The sequence below is a fragment of the Oncorhynchus nerka genome, linkage group LG6 (genome assembly GCF_034236695.1).
Source record: "Oncorhynchus nerka isolate Pitt River linkage group LG6, Oner_Uvic_2.0, whole genome shotgun sequence".
Lineage (NCBI taxonomy): Eukaryota > Metazoa > Chordata > Actinopteri > Salmoniformes > Salmonidae > Oncorhynchus > Oncorhynchus nerka.
This window is the reverse complement of record NC_088401.1, coordinates 18,260,260-18,273,708: the sequence shown is the minus strand read 5'-3', so window position 1 is coordinate 18,273,708 and position 13,449 is coordinate 18,260,260.

Below are 13,449 nucleotides of genomic sequence, written 5' to 3'. Positions count from 1 at the left end.
ATGCTGACTACAACAGGTGTAAACCTTACAGTGAAATGCTGAACACAACAGGTGTAGTAGACCTTACAGTGAAATGCTGAATACAACAGGTGTAGTAGACCTTACGGTGAAATGCTGAATACAACAGGTGTAAACCTTACGGTGAAATGCTGAATACAACAGGTGTAGTAGACCTTACAGTGAAATGCTGAATACAACAGGTGTAGTAGACCTTACAGTGAAATGCTGAATACAACAGGTGTAGTAGACCTTACAGTGAAATGCTGACTACAACAGGTGTAAACCTTACGGTGAAATGCTGAATACAACAGGTGTAGTAGACCTTACGATGAAATGCTGAATACAACAGGTGTAGTAGACCTTACGGTGAAATGCTGACTACAACAGGTGTAGTAAACCTTACAGTGAAATGCTGAATACAACAGGTGTAGTAAACCTTACAGTGAAATGCTGAATACAACAGGTGTAGTAGACCTTACGGTGAAATGCTGAATACAACAGGTGTAAACCTTACGGTGAAATGCTGAATAGAACAGGTGTAAACCTTACGGTGAAATGCTGAATACAACAGGTGTAGTAGACCTTACGGTGAAATACTGAATACAACAGGTGTAGTAGACCTTACAGTGAAATGCTGAATACAACAGGTGTAGTAGACCTCACAGTGAAATGCTGAATACAACAGGTGTAGTAGACCTTACAGTGAAATGCTGAATACAACAGGTGTAGTAGACCTTACAGTGAAATGCTGAATACAACAGGTGTAGTAGACCTTACAGTGAAATGCTGACTACAACAGGTGTAAACCTTACAGTGAAATGCTGAACACAACAGGTGTAGTAGACCTTACAGTGAAATGCTGAATACAACAGGTGTAGTAGACCTTACGGTGAAATGCTGAATACAACAGGTGTAAACCTTACGGTGAAATGCTGAATACAACAGGTGTAGTAGACCTTACAGTGAAATGCTGAATACAACAGGTGTAGTAGACCTTACAGTGAAATGCTGAATACAACAGGTGTAGTAGACCTTACAGTGAAATGCTGACTACAACAGGTGTAAACCTTACGGTGAAATGCTGAATACAACAGGTGTAGTAGACCTTACGATGAAATGCTGAATACAACAGGTGTAGTAAACCTTACAGTGAAATGCTGAATACAACAGGTGTAGTAAACCTTACAGTGAAATGCTGAATACAACAGGTGTAGTAGACCTTACGGTGAAATGCTGAATACAACAGGTGTAGTAGACTTTACAGTGAAATGCTGAATACAACAGGTGTAGTAGACCTTACGGTGAAATGCTGAATACAACAGGTGTAGTAAACCTTACGGTGAAATGCTTACTTACAAGCCCTTAACCAACAATGAGGTTTTAAGAAAAATATGACTAGGGTTGCTGGAGTCTTTGACAATTTTTAGGGCCTTCGTTTGACACCGCCTGGTATAGAGGTCCTGGATGGCCGTAGTCACTGCCTTATCCGCTTGTTGCCCTACCGTAAACATCCCCCAGACACAAAATGGTAGCCAGCAAGATGGAGTTCAGGGAGTTTTTATTAATGAGGGCATTTTGCAAGGGGCTAGTTTGCATCAACTACCTTCACTAAAACCACTGCAAAGGTTTTGCCTGCAAACTTTGTTTTCCAATCGGGACATTCTGGCATGTCGGCCTCGTGATTTGTTGGGAGAGTTGTCTGTCTGAAGAGGACCGTCCCCCAATAGTTTTCCTTTTTTTTGTTTTCTTGAGGTTTACCAAGAGAATCCATCATTAATCCCAGTGCTGTTGCTGCCCTTTGTCTGAGATTTCCGAGATTAAACCTGAAGTGAAGGATTAGCATGTTAGCATTTGGTTTCGAGAGTAAGCATGCTAGCAACAAGACAAGCATTAGCGCATTAGCCTGTTTGTATTGGGCTTGAATGGAGAATTAGTATGCCAGCAATGAAACAAGCGTGAGTCTGTTTGTATTAGATTTGAATGGAGAAATAGCATGCTAGCAATGACAAAAAGTAACCATTTGCTTTGGGTTTGAATGAATGATTAGCATGCCAGGGGTAGACCTTACAGTCAGAGATGGGGAATCAGCACACCAGCAACTGAGAGGATTTAATTAAAAAACACATTAGCTATGTCACAACAACAAATTACACCAAGCTACAAAAATAGGGCAAGCTTGTTCTTTTATACACTATTAGCTACATTAATTAATAGTATGTTTTAGCTATGCAGGAACATTTCAGAGAGACACTGTTTTTTGGCAGAGAACATATTATTTGATTAGGTTTTTGATTATGTTTTGTTGCCTAAAGAGCAGGATATTCTGTGCATTTAGTTGATATAAGGATTATTGATGGGTTCTCTGACCCTGTTTCCATGCTTCGTACAGAAGCACTGATTGAAGATTTGATACACAAGGGGATTTGATACAGTGTGTTAAGCATTTCATAATAATATAATTTGAAGTAACATTTTGTGCAATTAAAAATGTTTCTATATACTGTATGTATATATATATATCCGAGAGAAGAAGATAAGTCTGTCTGTACAGCCTCTTACAGAGGATTGGAGAAGGGAAGAGAAGCGGGGAGAGGAGAAGAGAAGAGACGAGACGAAGGAGAATAGAAGAGAGGCGAATAGAAAAGGAGAGGAGAGGAGACGAGACGAGACGAAGGAGAATAGAAGAGAGGCGAATAGAAAAGGAGAGGAGAGGAGAGACGAGACGAGATGAAGGAGAATAGAGGAGAGGAGAGGAAATGTTCTCGTTCCCTATCACCCCTCATCTCTTTCAAATATATTCCTCTCCACTATTTCTTTCTGCTTCCTCTCTTATTTGAATTCACAGCTGTCAGATTAAACCATGCATTATTAACTGAGTTACAGTATAGGGAAGAGAATACATGAAATGCCCCATCGGGGCATAAAGTAGATAATGTAGTAGATACTATAGTAGATAATATAGTAGATACTATAGTAGATACTATAGTAGATAATATAGTAGATACTATAGTAGATAATATAATAGATAATATAGTAGATAATATAGTAGATAATACAGTAGATATGTGTTTGTCGTCTGGTTATCTGTTAGCATCTTGTGTTAATATTTGTCGTTACTGCTGACTGTATATTGACTCAGCAACGTTTTATCCCGCTTTTTACATGCCAATAAAGCTGGTTTGAATTTGGAAGTGAGTGTTATTTCATAATTCTGTCAGGTTTCACTAGCCGAACCCACAGACTTCTATTAACAACTCAGGGGTGTGGAGGTGAACGGCGTTCGAGATGACGGACTCACAGTAACGTTAATGCTAGTATTCAGCAAATTAGTTGGGTTTACGGTCCACTACATCACTGTTTAGTTGGGTTTACGGTCCACTACATCCCTGTTTAGTTGGGTTACGGTCCACTACATCCCTGTTTAGTTGGGTTTACGGTCCACTACATCACTGTTTAGTTGGGTTACGGTCCACTACATCCCTGTTTAGTTGGGTTTACGGTCCACTACATCACTGTTTAGTTGGGTTTACGGTCCACTACATCCCTGTTTAGTTGGGTTTACGGTCCACTACATCCCTGTTTAGTTGGGTTTACGGTCCACTACATCCCTGTTTAGTTGGGTTTACGGTCCACTACAGCCCTGTTTAGTTGGGTTTACGGTCCACTACATCACTGTTTAGTTGGGTTTACGGTCCACTACATCCCTGTTTAGTTGGGTTACGGTCCACTACATCACTGTTTAGTTGGGTTTACGGTCCACTACATCCCTGTTTAGTTGGGTTTACGGTCCAATACATCCCTGTTTAGTTGGGTTTACGGTCCACTACATCACTGTTTAGTTGGGTTACGGTCCACTACATCCCTGTTTAGTTGGGTTTACGGTCCACTACAGCCCTGTTTAGTTGGGTTACGGTCCACTACATCCCTGTTTAGTTGGGTTACGGTCCACTACATCCCTGTTTAGTTGGGTTTACGGTCCACTACATCCCTGTTTAGTTGGGTTACGGTCCACTACATCCCTGTTTAGTTGGGTTTACGGTCCACTACATCACTGTTTAGTTGGGTTACGGTCCACTACATCCCTGTTTAGTTGTGTTTACGGTCCACTACATCCCTGTTTAGTTGGGTTACGGTCCACTACATCCCTGTTTAGTTGGGTTTACGGTCCACTACATCCCTGTTTAGTTGGGTTACGGTCCACTACATCCCTGTTTAGTTGGGTTACGGTCCACTACATCCCTGTTTAGTTGGGTTTACGGTCCACTACATCCCTGTTTAGTTGGGTTACGGTCCACTACATCCCTGTTTAGTTGGGTTTACGGTCCACTACATCCCTGTTTAGTTGGGTTTACGGTCCACTACAGCCCTGTTTAGTTGGGTTTACGGTCCACTACATCACTGTTTAGTTGGGTTTACGGTCCACTACATCCCTGTTTAGTTGGGTTTACGGTCCACTACATCCCTGTTTAGTTGGGTTTACGGTCCACTACATCCCTGTTTAGTTGGGTTTACGGTCCACTACAGCCCTGTTTAGTTGGGTTTACGGTCCACTACATCACTGTTTAGTTGGGTTTACGGTCCACTACATCCCTGTTTAGTTGGGTTTACGGTCCACTACATCCCTGTTTAGTTGGGTTTACGGTCCACTACATCCCTGTTTATTTGGGTTTACGGTCCACTACAGCTCTGTTTAGTTGGGTTTACGGTCCACTACATCCCTGTTTAGTTGGGTTTACGGTCCACTACAGCCCTGTTTAGTTGGGTTTACGGTCCACTACATCCCTATTCTCTCTGAATAGAGATGACATACAGAAGTGTAACGCTTAAATTTTATTTTCAATCTCTGTGATAATAAAGCAATTGACCTGTACAGATGTTTGTTGTGTGATATTACTTGAATAAATGACTTAATTATAGTATACAAACCATTGATTGGTCTTCACTTTAACAATTTAGAGCATGGGTCAGACAGTTAAGAGCACAGGCTATTAGTGTCACCATGGCGATGATAATAAATGTAGATACACTATAGTGGATGATGCACACCAGATATGAGTCATACAAGAGTAATGGTTCAATTAACAGCACACTCTATAAACATGTATTTGAACATCTTCAGTCGGAAATGAAAGAGAACGCATGCAGAGCTGTGTCCACTGCCCCCCCCCCCCCCCCCTCTCTCTCTCTGTCTCTGTCTCTGTCTCTGTGTGGGCCAACAGCCGGTGCTGCTGAGCTCAGTTGTTTTAGGTGTCAATTAGAGATTAAACACACAGGCCACAGCATGTGTATGGAGTTGTGTGACATTGCTTTAATCACTCTCTTCTCCCTCCATGTCTCCTCACCTCCGCTCTTTCATCTTTTTCTCTGAGAGATGTTAGTGGGTGAGGGTCAACACACACACACACACACACACACTGCCCCAGGAATAGGTAGCTGAACCATCTGTTGCTACTAAGGCAGCTGCTCACTCTCTCACACATACATGAACACACATACGCAAACACACACACAAACACACACACAAACACACACCTCAGGCCTAATTTTTAATAGTCATGTAGCCACTCACTAGAACATGAAAATCTGTTTGATCTAAATATTGGAATAAGGGAGGAGTGGAGGAGAGAGGGTGGAGGAGAGGGGAATAAGGAAGGAAGAGAGGAGGGAATAAGGGAGGAGTGGAGGAGAGAGGGTGGAGGAGAGGGGAATAAGGAAGGAAGAGAGGAGGGAATAAGGGAGGAGTGGAGGAGAGAGGGTGGAGGAGAGGGGAATAAGGAAGGAAGAGAGGAGGGAATAAGGGAGGAGTGGAGGAGAGAGGGTGGAGAGGGGAATAAGGAAGGAAGAGAGGAGGGAATAAGGGAGGAGTGGAGGAGAGAGGGTGGAGGAGAGGGGAATAAGGAAGGAAGAGAGGAGGGAATAAGGGAGGAGTGGAGGAGAGAGGGTGGAGGAGAGGGGAATAAGGAAGGAAGAGAGGAGGGAATAAGGGAGGAGTGGAGGAGAGAGGGTGGAGGAGAGGGGAATAAGGAAGGAAGAGAGGAGGGAATAAGGGAGGAGTGGAGGAGAGAGGGTGGAGGAGAGGGGAATAAGGAAGGAAGAGAGGAGGGAATAAGGGAGGAGAGGAGAGGAGAGGAGGGGAGAGGAGGAGGAGAGGAGAGGAGAGGAGGAGAGGAGAGGAGAGGAGAGGAGAAGAGAGGAGAGGAGAGGAGAGGGAGGAGAGGAGAGGAGAGGAGAGGAGAGGAGGGAAGAGAGGAGAGGAGAGGAGAGGAGAGGAGAGGAGAGGAGAGGAGAGGTTTATAATTGAACAGCAGTTGGTGGAAGGGGGAAGAGGAGGAAAATCAAATTATTATTAGCTACCTAATATTTAATATAGGGATCGGTGGTGTAGTGGAGGTTAAATGACAACATCACCAGTAGGGATATGTTTTTGGATGGAATATGAAACCAGAGAGAGAGAAAGAGAGAAGAAAAGATAGTGAGGCAGAGAGGGAGAAAGACAGGTTTTCTTTCCTGATCTCTTTTAACGTTTGTTTATAATCTGCAGCGTGAGCCTGAATATTCTCGGAGAAACATTGTCCTTTACACACACACACACGGATGTCACACTGCAGGTGCCCCACTGTCACACCCAGTGAGAATGGACTCTTTCAGCAGTGCTGACCTGTCTCGCTCTCTCTCTCTGTGTCTCGCTCTGTCTCTCTCTCGCACGCTCTCTCTCTATATATATTCAGTAACAGTCAAAAGTTTGGACACCTACTCATTCAAGGGTTTTTCTGTATTTGTACTATTTTCTGCATTGTATAATAATAGTGAAGACATCAAACTATAAAATAACACATATGGAATCATGTAGCAACCAGAAAAGGATTAAACAAATCCAAATATATATTTGAGATTCTTCAAAGTAGCCTCTTGGCAATCTCTCAACCAGCTTCACCTGGAATGCTTTTCTAACAGTCTTGAAGGAGTTCCCACATATGCTGAGCACTTGTTGGCTGCTTTTTCTTCACTCTGCGGTTCAACTCATCTCAAACCATCTCAATTGGGTTGAGGTCAGGTGATTGTGGAGGCCAGGTCATCTGATGCAGTACTCCATCACTCTCCTTCTTGGTCAAATAGCCCTTACACAGCCTGGAAATGATAGTCCCACTAATCACTAACCAGATGGGATGGTGTATCACTGCAGAATGCTGTGGTAGCCATGCTGGTTAAGTGTACCTTGAATTCTAAATAAACAACTGACAGTGTACCCAGAAAAGCACCCTCACACCTCCTCCTCCATGCTTTACGGTGGGACCACACATGCGGAGATCATCCGTTCACCTCCTCTGCGTCTGTGGAACCAAAAATCTCAAATTTGAACTCATCAGACCAAAGGACAAATTTCCACCGGTCTAATGTCCATTACTCGTGTTTCTTGGCCCAAGCAAGTCTCTTATTATTGGTCCTTTAGTAGTGGGTTCTTTGCAGCAATTTGGCCATGATTCACGCAGTCTCCTCTGAACAGTTGATGTTGAGATGTGTCTGTTACTTAAACTCTGTGAAGCATTTATTTGGGCTGCAAAGTCTGAGGCTGGTAACTCTAATGAACTTATCCTCTGCAGCAGAGGTAACTCTGGGTCTTCCTGTGGCGGTTCTCATGAGAGACAGTTTCATCATAGGGCTTTATGTTTTTTGCAACTGCACTTGAAAACTTTCAAAGGTCTTGAAATGTCCTACATTGACTGATCTTTAAGTAATGATGGACTGTCATTTCTCTTTGCTTATTTGAACTGTTCTTGCCATAATATGGACTTTTACTAAATAGGGCTATGTTCTGTATACCACCCTTACCTGTTCTGTATACCAACGCATTAAGAAGGAAAGACTTAACTTTTAACTCACACTCTCTCCCTCCCCATCCTCACACTCTCTCCCTCCCCATCCTCACACTCTCTCCCTCCCCATCCTCACACTCCCTCCCTCCCCATCCTCACACTCTCTCCCTCCCCATCCTCACACTCCCTCCCTCCCCATCCTCACACTCCCTCCCTCCCCATCCTCACACTCTCTCCCTGACCATCCTCACACTCCTCCTCCCCATCCTCACACTCTCCCTCCCTCCCCATCCTCACACTCTCTCCCTGACCATCCTCACACTCTCTCCCTCCCTCCCCATCCTCACACTCCCCTCCCTCCCCATCCTCACACTCTCTCCCTGACCATCCTCACACTCACTCCCTCCCCATCCTCACACTCTCCCTCCCTCCCCATCCTCACACTCTCTCCCTCCCCATCTTCACACTCCCTCCCTCCCTCCCCATCCTCACACTCACTCCCTCCTCCCCATCCTCACACTCACTCCCCTCCCCATCCTCACACTCTCCCTCCCTCCCCATCCTCACACTCTCTCCCTTCCCATCTTCACACTCTCTCCCTCCCCCCCATCTTCACACTCTCCCTCCCTCCCCATCTTCACACTCTCTCCCTCCCCATTTTCACACTCTCCCTCCCCATCCTCACACTCTCCCTCCCTCCCCATCCTCACACTCTCTTCCTCCCTCCCCATCTTCACACTCTCCCTCCCTCCCCATCCTCACACTCTCTCCCCTCCCCATCCTCACACTCTCTCCCTCCCCATCTTCACACTCTCCCTCCCTCCCCATCCTCACACTCTCCCTCCCTCCCCATCCTCACACTCTCCATCTTCAGACTCTCTCTCCCTCCCCATCTTCACACTCTCCCTCCCTCCCCATCTTCACACTCTCTCCCTCCCCATCTTCACACTCTTCCTCCCTCCCCATCCTCACACTCTCCCTCCCTCCCCATCTTCACACTCTCCCTCCCCATTTTCACACTCTCCCTCCCTCCCCATCCTCACACTCTCCCTCCTCCCCATCTTCACACTCTCTCCCTCCCCATCCTCCACACTCTCTCCCTCCCCATCCTCACACTCTCTCCCTCCCCATCTTCACACTCTCCCTCCCTCCCCATCTTCACACTCTCCCTCCCTCCCCATCCTCACACTCTCCCTCCCTCCCCATCCTCACACTCTCTCCCTCCCCATCCTCATACTCTCTCCCTCCCTCCCCATCCTCACACTCTCTCCCTGACCATCCTCACACTCTCTCCCTCCCTCCCAATCCTCACACTCTCCCTCCCTCCCCATCCTCACACTCTCTCCCTCCCCATCTTCACACTCTCCCTCCCTCCCCATCTTCACACTCTCCCTCCCTCCCCATCCTCACACTCTCCCTCCCTCCCATCCTCACTCTCTCCTCCCTCCCCATCCTCACACTCTCCCTCCTCCCCATCCTCACACTCTCTCCCTCCCCATCCTCATCCTCTCTCCCTCCCTCCCCATCCTCACACTCTCTCCCTCCCCATCCTCACACTCTCCCTCCCTCCCAATCCCTCACTCTCTCCCTCCCTCCCATCCTCACACTCTCTCCCTCACCATCTTCACACTCTCTCTCTCTCCTCCCCATCTTCACACTCTCCCTCCCTCCCCATCTTCACACTCTCTCCCTCCCCATCCTTCACACTCCCTCCCTCCCCCATCCTCACACTCCTCCCTCCTCCCCATCCTCACACTCTCCCTCCCTCCCCATCCTCACACTCTCCCTCCCTCCCCATCCTCACCTCTCTCCTCCCTCCCCATCCTCACACTCTCCCTCCTCCCCATCCTCACACTCTCTCCCTCCCTCCCCATCCTCCCACTCTCTCCCCTCCCCATCCTCACACTCTCCCTCCCTCCCCATCCTCACACTCTCTCCTCCCTCCCCATCCTCACTCACTCCCTCCCTCCCCATCCTCACACTCTCCCTCCCTCCCCATCCTCACACTCTCTCCCTCCCTCCCCATCCTCACACTCACTCCCTCCCCATCCTCACACTCTCCCTCCCTCCCCATCCTCACACTCTCTCCCTCCCCTCCCCATCCTCACACTCTCCCTCCCTCCCCATCCTCACACTCTCCCTCCCTCCCCATCCTCACACTCTCTCCCTCCCTCCCCATCCTCACACTCTCCCTCCCTCCCCATCTTCACACTCTCCCTCCCTCCCCATCCTCACATCTCTCTCCCTCCCCTCCCCATCCTCACACTCTCCCTCCCTCCCTCCCCATCCTCACACTCTCCCTCCCTCCCCCCATCCTCACACTCACTCCTCCCCATCCTCACACTCTCCCTCCCTCCCCATCCTCACACTCTCTCCCTCCCCTCCCCATCTTCACACTCTCCCTCCCTCCCCATCCTCACACTCTCTCCCTCCCCATCCTCACACTCTCTCCCTCCCCCCATCTTCACACTCTCCCTCCCTCCCCATCCTCACACTCTCCCTCCCTCCCCATCCTCACACTCCCCATCTTCACACTCTCTCTCCCTCCCCATCTTCACTCTCCCTCCCTCCCCATCTTCACACTCTCTCCCTCCCCATTTTCACACTCTCCCTCCCCATCCTCACACTCTCCCTCCCTCCCCATCCTCACACTCTCTTCCTCCCTCCCCATCTTCACACTCTCCCTCCCTCCCCATCCTCACACTCTCTCCCTCCCCATCCTCACACTCTCTCCCTCCCCATCTTCACACTCTCCCTCCCTCCCCATCCTCACACTCTCCCTCCCTCCCCATCCTCACACTCTCCATCTTCAGACTCTCTCTCCCTCCCCATCTTCACACTCTCCCTCCCTCCCCATCTTCACACTCTCTCCCTCCCCATCTTCACACTCTTCCTCCCTCCCCATCCTCACACTCTCCCTCCCTCCCCATCTTCACACTCTCCCTCCCCATTTCACACTCTCCCTCCCCATCCTCACTCCTCCCCTCCCCCATCTTCACACTCTCCCTCCCTCCCCATCCTCACACTCTCTCCCTCCCCATCCTCACACTCTCTCCCTCCCCATCCTTCTCACTCTCCCTCCCTCCCCATCCTCACACTCTCTCCCTCCCTCCCCATCCACTCTCCCTCCCTCCCCATCCTCCCTCTCCTCCCCCCATCCTCACACTCTCTCCCTCCCCATCTTCACACTCTCCCTCCTCCCCATCCTCACACTCTCCCTCCCTCCCCATCCTCACACTCTCTCCCTCTCCCCATCCCATCCTCACACTCTCTCCCTCCCTCCCAATCCTCACACTCTCCCTCCCTCCCCATCCTCACACTCTCTCCCTCCCCATCCTCACACTCTCCCTCCCTCCCCATCCTCACACTCTCCCTCCCTCCCCATCCTCACACTCTCTCCCTCCCATCCTCCCACTCTCTCCCTCCCTCCTCCCCATCCTCACACTCTCCTCCCTCCCCATCCTCACACTCTCTCCCTCCCCATCCTCACACTCACTCCCCTCCCCATCCTCACACTCTCCCTCCCTCCCCATCCCCACACTCTCTCCCTCCCCATCTTCACACTCTCCCTCCCCCCTCCCCATCCTCCACACTCCCTCCCTCCCCATCCTCACACTCTCTCCCCTCCCCATCCTCACACTCTCCCTCCCTCCCCATCCTCACACTCTCTCCCTCCCCATCTTCACACTCTCCCTCCCTCCCCATCTTCACACTCTCCCTCCCTCCCCATCCTCACACTCTCCCTCCCTCCCCATTTCCACTCTCCCTCCCTCCCCATCCTCACACTCTCCCTCCCTCCCCATCCTCACACTCTCCCTCCTCCCCATCCTCACACTCTCCCTCCCCTCCTCCCTCCCCATCCTCACACTCTCCCTCCCTCCCCATCCTCACACTCTCTCCCTCCCCATCTTCACACTCTCTCTCCCTCCCTCCCCATCCTCACCTCCTCTCCCTCCCTCCCCATCCTCACACTCTCTCCATCTTCTCACTCTCTCTCCCTCCCCATCCTCACACTCTCCCTCCCTCCCCATCTTCACACTCTCTCCCTCCCCATCTTCACACTCTCCCTCCCTCCCCATCCTCACTCCCCATCCTCCTCCCCATCTTCACACTCTCCTCCCTCCCCATTTTCACACTCTCCCTCCCCATCCTCACACTCTCCCCTCCCTCCCCATCTTCACACTCTCTCCCTCCCCATCCTCCTCACTCTCCTCCCTCCCCATCCTCACACTCTCTCCCTCCCCATCCCCCCTCTCTCTCCCTCCCTCCCATCCTTCACACTCTCCCTCCCCTCCCCATCCTCACACTCTCCCTCCCTCCCCATCCTCACACTCTCCCTCCCTCCCCATCTCACACTCTCTCCCTCCCCATCTTCACACTCTCCCCCCTCCCTCCCCATCCTCACACTCTCCCTCCCTCCCCTCCCCATCCATCCTCACACTCTCTCCCTCCCCATCTTCACACTCTCCCTCCCCCCATCCCCTCCCTCCCCATCCTCACACTCTCCCTCCCTCCCCATCCTCACACTCTCCTCCCTCCCCATCTTCACACTCTCCCTCCCCTCCCCATCCTTCACACTCTCTCCCTCCCTCCCATCCTCACACTCACTCCCTCCCCATCCTCACACTCTCCCTCCCTCCCCATCCTCACACTCTCTCCCTCCCCATCCTCACACTCTCCCCATCCTCCCTCCCCCCATCCTCACACTCTCCCTCCCTCCCCATCCTCACACTCTCTCCCTCCCTCCCCATCCTTCACTCTCCCTCCCTCCCCATCCTCACACTCTCTCCCTCCCCATCCTCACACTCTCCCTCCCTCCCCATCCTCACACTCTCTCCCTCCCCATCCTCACACTCTCTCCCTCCCTCCCCCCATCCTCACACTCTCCCTCCCTCCCCATCCTCACACTCTCTCCCTCCCCCCCATCCTCACACTCTCTCCTCCCCTCTCCCTCCCCATCCTCACACTCTCCTCCCTCCCCATCCTCCATCTCTCCTCCCTCATCCTCCCTCCCCCATCCTCACACTCTCTCCCTCCCCATCCTCACTCTCCCTCCCTCCCCCATCCTCACACTCTCCCTCCCTCCCCATCCCCTCCTCCTCCCCATCTCACTCTCTCCCTCCCCTCCTCCTCCATCCTCACACTCTCTCCCTCCCCATCCTCACACTCTCTCCCTCCCCTTCCTCATCCTCACACTCTCCCTCCCTCCCCATCCTCACTCTCTCCTCCCTCCCTCCCCATCCTCACACTCTCTCCCTCCCTCCCCATCCTCACTCTCTCCCTCCTCCCCATCCTCACACTCTCTCCCTCCCCATCCTCACTCTCTCCCTCCCTCCCCATCCTCACACTCTCCCTCCCTCCCCATCCTCCTCTCTCCCTCCCCATCCTCACACTCTCCCTCCCTCCCCATCACTCTCCCTCCCTCCCTCCCTCCCCATCCTCACTCTCCCTCCTCCCCCTCCCACTCCTCCCCTCCCCATCCTCACACTCTCCCTCCCTCCCCTCCCCATCCTCCCTCCCCATCCTCACTCTCTCCCTCCCTCCCCATCCTCACACTCTCCCTCCCTCCCCATCCTCACTCTCCCTCCCTCCCCATCTCCTCTCCCTCCCCATCCTCACTCTCTCTCCTCCCTCC